The sequence below is a fragment of the Pseudophryne corroboree genome, chromosome 3 (genome assembly GCF_028390025.1).
Source record: "Pseudophryne corroboree isolate aPseCor3 chromosome 3, aPseCor3.hap2, whole genome shotgun sequence".
NCBI lineage: Eukaryota > Metazoa > Chordata > Amphibia > Anura > Myobatrachidae > Pseudophryne > Pseudophryne corroboree.
The window spans coordinates 187678383-187685271 of record NC_086446.1 but is presented as its reverse complement, the minus strand read 5'-3'; positions in this window follow the sequence as shown (position 1 = coordinate 187685271).

The window sequence follows — 6889 nt, the reverse complement described above, 5'->3', positions numbered from 1 at the left end:
GCAATTCTTCTGGCCACCGACAGCATCTCTTGCACGCCCCTGTCGTTTTTTAAAAAATTCTGCACCACCAAATTCAAGGTATGTGCAAAACATGGGACGTGCTGGAATTGGCCCAGATTTAATGCACACACAATATTGCTGGCGTTGTCCGATGCCACAAATCCACAGGAGAGTCCAATTGGGGTAAGCCATTCCGCGATGATCTTCCTCAGTTGCCGTAAGAGGTTTTCAGCTGTGTGCGTATTCTGGAAACCGGTGATACAAAGCGTAGCCTGCCTAGGAAAGAGTTGGCGTTTGCGAGATGCTGCTACTGGTGCCGCCGCTGCTGTTCTTGCGGCGGGAGTCCATACATCTACCCAGTGGGCTGTCACAGTCATATAGTCCTGACCCTGCCCTGCTCCACTTGTCCACATGTCCGTGGTTAAGTGGACATTGGGTACAGCTGCATTTTTTAGGACACTGGTGACTCTTTTTCTGAGGTCTGTGTACATTTTCGGTATCGCCTGCCTAGAGAAATGGAACCTAGATGGTATTTGGTACCGGGGACACAGTACCTCCAACAAGTCTCTAGTTGGCTCTGCAGTAATGATGGATACCGGAACCACGTTTCTCACCACCCAGGATGTCAAGGCCTCAGTTATCCGCTTTGCAGTAGGATCACTGCTGTGATATTTCATCTTCCTCGCAAAGGACTGTTGGACAGTCAATTGCTTGGTGGAAGTAGTAAAAGTGGTCTTACGACTTCCCCTCTGGGATGACCATCGACTCCCAGCAGCAACAACAGCAGCGCCAGCAGCAGTAGGCGTTACACGCAAGGATGCATCGGAGGAATCCCAGGCAGGAGAGGAATCGTCAGAATTGCCAGTGACATGGCCTGCAGGACTATTGGCATTCCTGGGGAAGGAGGAAATTGACACTGAGGGAGTTGGTGGGGTGGTTTGCGTGAGCTTGGTTACAAGAGGAAGGGATTTACTGGTCAGTGGACTGCTTCCGCTGTCGGCCCAAGTTTTTGAACTTGTCACTGACTTATTATGAATGCGCTGCAGGTGACGTATAAGGGAGGATGTTCCGAGGTGGTTAACGTCCTTACCCCTACTTATTACAGCTTGACAAAGGGAACACACGGCTTGACACCTGTTGTCCGCATTTCTGGTGAAATACTTCCACACCGAAGAGCTGATTTTTTTGGTATTTTCACCAGGCATGTCAACGGCCATATTCCTACCACGGACAACAGGTGTCTCCCCGGGTGCCTGACTTAAACAAACCACCTCACCATCAGAATCCTCCTGGTCAATTTCCTCCCAAGCGCCAGCAACACCCATATCCTCCTCATCCTGGTGTACTTCAACACTGACATCTTCAATCTGACTATCAGGAACTGGACTGCGGGTGCTCCTTCCATCACTTGCAGGGGGCGTGCAAATGGTGGAAGGCGCATGCTCTTCACGTCCAGTGTTGGGAAGGTCAGGCATCGCAACCGACACAATTGGAGTCGGACTCTCCTTGTGGATTTGGGATTTAGAAGAACGCACAGTTCTTTGCGGTGCTACTGCTTTTGCCAGCTTTAGTCTTTTCATTTTTCTAGCGAGAGGCTGAGTGCTTCCATCCTCATGTGAAGCTGAACCACTAGCCATGAACATAGGCCAGGGCCTCAGCCGTTCCTTGCCACTCCGTGTGGTAAATGGCATATTGGCAAGTTTACGCTTCTCCTCCGACAATTTTATTTTAGGTTTTGGAGTCCTTTTTTTACTGATATTTGGTGTTTTGGATTTGACATGCTCTGTACTATGACATTGGGCATCGGCCTTGGCAGACGACGTTGCTGGCATTTCATCGTCTCGGCCATGACTAGTGGCAGCAGCTTCAGCACGAGGTGGAAGTGGATCTTGATCTTTCCCTAATTTTGGAACCTCAACATTTTTGTTCTCCATATTTTAATAGGCACAACTAAAAGGCACCTCAGGTAAACAATGGAGATGGATGGATTGGATACTAGTATACAATTATGGACGGGCTGCCGAGTGCCGACACAGAGGTAGCCACAGCCGTGAACTACCGCACTGTACTGTGTCTGCTGCTAATATATAGACTGGTTGATAAAGAGATAGTATACTCGTAACTAGTATGTATGTATAAAGAAAGAAAAAAAAAACCACGGTTAGGTGGTATATACAATTATGGACGGGCTGCCGAGTGCCGACACAGAGGTAGCCACAGCCGTGAACTACCGCACTGTACTGTGTCTGCTGCTAATATAGACTGGTTGATAAAGAGATAGTATACTCGTAACTAGTATGTATGTATAAAGAAAGAAAAAAAAACCACGGTTAGGTGGTATATACAATTATGGACGGGCTGCCGAGTGCCGACACAGAGGTAGCCACAGCCGTGAACTACCGCACTGTACTGTGTCTGCTGCTAATATAGACTGGTTGATAAAGAGATAGTATACTCGTAACTAGTATGACTATAAAGAAAGAAAAAAAAACCACGGTTAGGTGGTATATACAATTATGGACGGGCTGCCGAGTGCCGACACAGAGGTAGCCACAGCCGTGAACTACCGCACTGTACTGTGTCTGCTGCTAATATAGACTGGTTGATAAAGAGATAGTATACTACTAATATTATATATACTGGTGGTCAGGTCACTGGTCACTAGTCACACTGGCAGTGGCACTCCTGCAGCAAAAGTGTGCACTGTTTAATTTTAATATAATATTATGTACTCCTGGCTCCTGCTATAACCTATAACTGGCACTGCAGTGCTCCCCAGTCTCCCCCACAATTATAAGCTGTGTGAGCTGAGCACAGTCAGATATATATATACATTGATGCAGCACACTGGGCTGAGCAGTGCACACAGATATGGTATGTGACTGAGTCACTGTGTGTATCGTTTTTTTCAGGCAGAGAACGGATATATTAAATAAAACAAACAACTGCACTGTCTGGTGGTCACTGTGGTCGTCAGTCACTAAACTCTGCACTCTCTTCTACAGTATCACAGCCTCAGGTCAATCTCTCTCTCTCTCTCTCAACCCTAATCTAAATGGAGAGGACGCCAGCCACGTCCTCTCCCTATCAATCTCAATGCACGTGTGAAAATGGCGGCGACGCGCGGCTCCTTATATAGAATCCGAGTCTCGCGAGAATCCGACAGCGTCATGATGACGTTCGGGCGCGCTCGGGTTAACCGAGCAAGGCGGGAGGATCCGAGTCTGCTCGGACCCGTGAAAAAAACATGAAGTTCGTGCGGGTTCGGATTCAGAGAAACCGAACCCGCTCATCTCTAGTTCTTAGCACACATTTGCACAAATATGCTGGCCCATGTACCGCGGCCAGGTGACTTCATCACATGGGTCCCTAACATTCCTAGTACTATCACATTCTATACATTTATTCAGGACTTACCTCTAAATAGGGCTTTATCAATGTGTGATCTGAAATGCAGGAACCCAGCTAATTAAAACACCTGAGGGTGAATGGGAGGAGTGCCAATACCAGAGGCAGGAAGCCTTGCCTTCCAGTGTACAATATATACACAAATATAGTGGAAAAAGGGGGGGACCTGGACTGCACATCCTATTACTAAAGATATCAAGAGGTGCTATCATGCTGAGGCTTCTAATACTATGCTGGAGGAAGAGATATGCAGATGCACACTCTTAGCACTAAGAACACTGATAGTAAAAATAATTTAAATAAACTCTCACAATTAACATGGAGTATAATTGAAGTTCTTAGCATCTGCATCTCTCTTCCTCCAGCACATGAAAGGAATGCAAGGAGGGCCCTGAGTAAGAACGTCTAGCAGGTGGTGCAGCCAACGGCAGATAGGTAGACTTACCCACTGTCGCCTGAAATATCCAATTATGTAACTCGTCTCCAAACAAGGCATCACCTGTAAAGGGAAGATTTTCTACACCCTTTTTGGAATCAGCATCTGCTGACCATTGACGTAACCACAGAGCTCTGCATGCCAATACCGCCATAGCAATTGTATGGCCATTTATCCAACATAATTCTTTAACAGCTTCGCTCATAAAGTTTGCAGCATCCTGTATATGGTGCAGCAGTGTAATGATCTCCTGGGGCAGGGAGTCAAATCCATTTATAATATTATCAGACCATTTAACCAAAGCCCTTGAAATCAAACCACAAACTATTGTGGGACGTTGTGCTACGCCTGCTGCCGTATACAGTGCTTTGAGAGTGGTCTCAATTTTACGGTCAGCTGGGTCTTTCAGAGATTTTGCCCCAGGTACCGGCAGTACCAATTTTCGTGACAGTCTGGACACAGAAGTATCGACTGATGGAGGGTTTTCCCATACCTTTCTGTCCTCAGTGGGGAGTGGAAAGGAAGATAACAACCTCAGGAGATTTGATTTTTTTTTTATCAGGGTTTACCCATGGCTCCCTGGCCAGGGAGTTTAATTCTTTTGATACAGGAAATGTGGCTGAGGATTTTGGTTTAACATTAAAATACAATTATTCATCTGGTTCTGCCTCCGTATCAGGTATGTTGAGAACCTCCCTCACAGCATAAATGAGGGCCTCCACGCCGGGGAACAGAGAGCTGTCCTCCTCCATATCATCTGTTTCATCTAATTCAGGAAGCTCAGAATCAGAATTAGACTGGAGCACCTGTGGAAGTGAGCGTTTATGTGAAACCAACAGAGGGGGCTAAGGAGCCTTTCTGTTGTCTGCAGTCTTAGCCATACAATCAACAGACTGTCTTAACACCTGTCGTTCCTTTCTAGCTACAGCCAGTTATGTATTAACATTATGAATCATGCTCTTAAAAGAGTCTAACCAGTCAGATGCCTGTGTACAGTTTCCCTGTGAGGATAATGAACACTGTTCACACATGAGAGAACCCTCATAAGAGGGAGAAAAGTTACAAGAAGTACACATAACTCTGTCAGCAGACATGTTTGCACAGTGTGACACAATGATAATGTAGTGAAAACCAACTTAACACCCCCACACAGACCCTAGAGAGCCTTTGGAGTGACACAGAGAAAGTGGAGACCAGCACACAAACACAGCAGCGCAGCGTTCCGCTGTGTATACAGATCACAATTGTTATGCCTTGGAGCAGCGGCGCTACCGCTGATATGCTCCCCACCTGCTATGAACCCCCTGGTACCAGTACAGGGTCTGAACAGCCCGGGTCCATGGAGGAGCAGCGTGTATGTAGCCCTGCGATCCGCAGCAGCAGGAAATTAGATTGTACTGGCCTTAAGTAACAGATTACCCTTGTTGTTAAACAAACTTCTTTTTAAAGATGCTGTGCACCTATGTGGAGTATAATACTCCTGTATAGCCTGTGTGGTCTGCGGCGGGCACTGCAGCTCGTGGCCCGTGACCGCCGTGTGACATGCCGCCAATCGCCACCGTGTACCCGCTATTCGGGACCCCGGTGTTAACACTCACCGCACCTGCATCTCTTTGGCATCTGTTAGACGGTGGAGGCTTGCTGCTGGCGTGTGCACACACATTGTGGTGTGTGAAACAGCGCCTCAGGAGCTCAGTGTCCTGTCAGCTGGGATTGCGAACCATTAACCCTCAGAAGGATGGTTCGGTCTCCCCTCTAAGTCCCATGAGGCAGGTAGACTGGTTACCAACCAATACTACCTGAAAATAATAAACTACTGTAAAATAAAAATTTAAGGAAAACTCTCTGGAACTCCAGAGGAATGTACCCGGCACCTTTGGGCATGTTTTTCTAAACTGAGTCTGGTAGGAGGGGCATAGAGGGGAGGAGCCAGCACACACATACACACACTAAAGGTTTTAAAGTGCCAGGCTCCAGTGGACCTGATATATACACGGTACTAACGTATAGTTCCCCAGTATCCACTAGTATGTTAGAGAAATTATGGGCAGTGCAGATGGCGTAGTAGTTAGTGTTACTATCTCCCTATTGCAGAAGATCAGTGGTGATACAAAGGGGGTTGCAGGGGGGTACAGTCCGCACCCAGGGTATTACCCTCCGAGAGGGTAAAGTGCTAGTTCCTGCTCAGTGTCAGGAGCAGGGTGCTGTACTATAGCATTAAGTGCTGCAACCCGGCTCCTGTCACAGTGCAGAAGCCAGCACTGCAGATACACCAGTCTCCGGGGGAAACACGTATCCATGCCCCTGCTGTGAAGCCACGCCCCTTTTCACCTGCAACCGCACCGGGTATATGTCAAGTAAGTGACACCTCTGCAGAGTATGTAATTCTTCTCATGTTTACCTGGGCTTCTCAGTGTGCACCAAATTCCTTCCACACTCCAAAAACATACTTCCGACAAAAAAATATCCTATGTCCTTGTGGTAGGAAATGTGAATTGTAAAGCTCCATTGGTGCAGAGATTGATGTCAAATATTCTCTGTAAAGCGCTGCATAATATGTGCATGCTGCTATATAAAAAAACTGGTAATAAATAAAAATGGTTTTACTGGAAATTGTATATAAAAAGAAGCCTTTAACCTTCTAGCATGAACATCAACAGAAGGAATCCAGGACCTTTTACACATGACACCTACCAAAGAACAATTTATTCAAGAAGACCATTTAGAATTTAGTACATTTTCAATTTGTATTCATGGTGACCAGCAACTAAAGCTGGAGGGGTTTGGCATGCCTTTAAATATACCTTGAGAGAAAACAGGTTTCACCAGAGACGTATATAATATTTCCTCGTGGATAACAGTAGATCAATGAAACATTGGATTTAGTGTTCTAACAATCTTATAAAGTCCTATAAATCTAGTTTGCCTGATGGTTGTCATAACTGAATATTTAAAAACTTTCCATCATCTGGAAATAATCTGAAAACTTTATTAGACACAATATTTACTGTAACACCATGTAGTCTAGTTAGATGCTAAACAAAA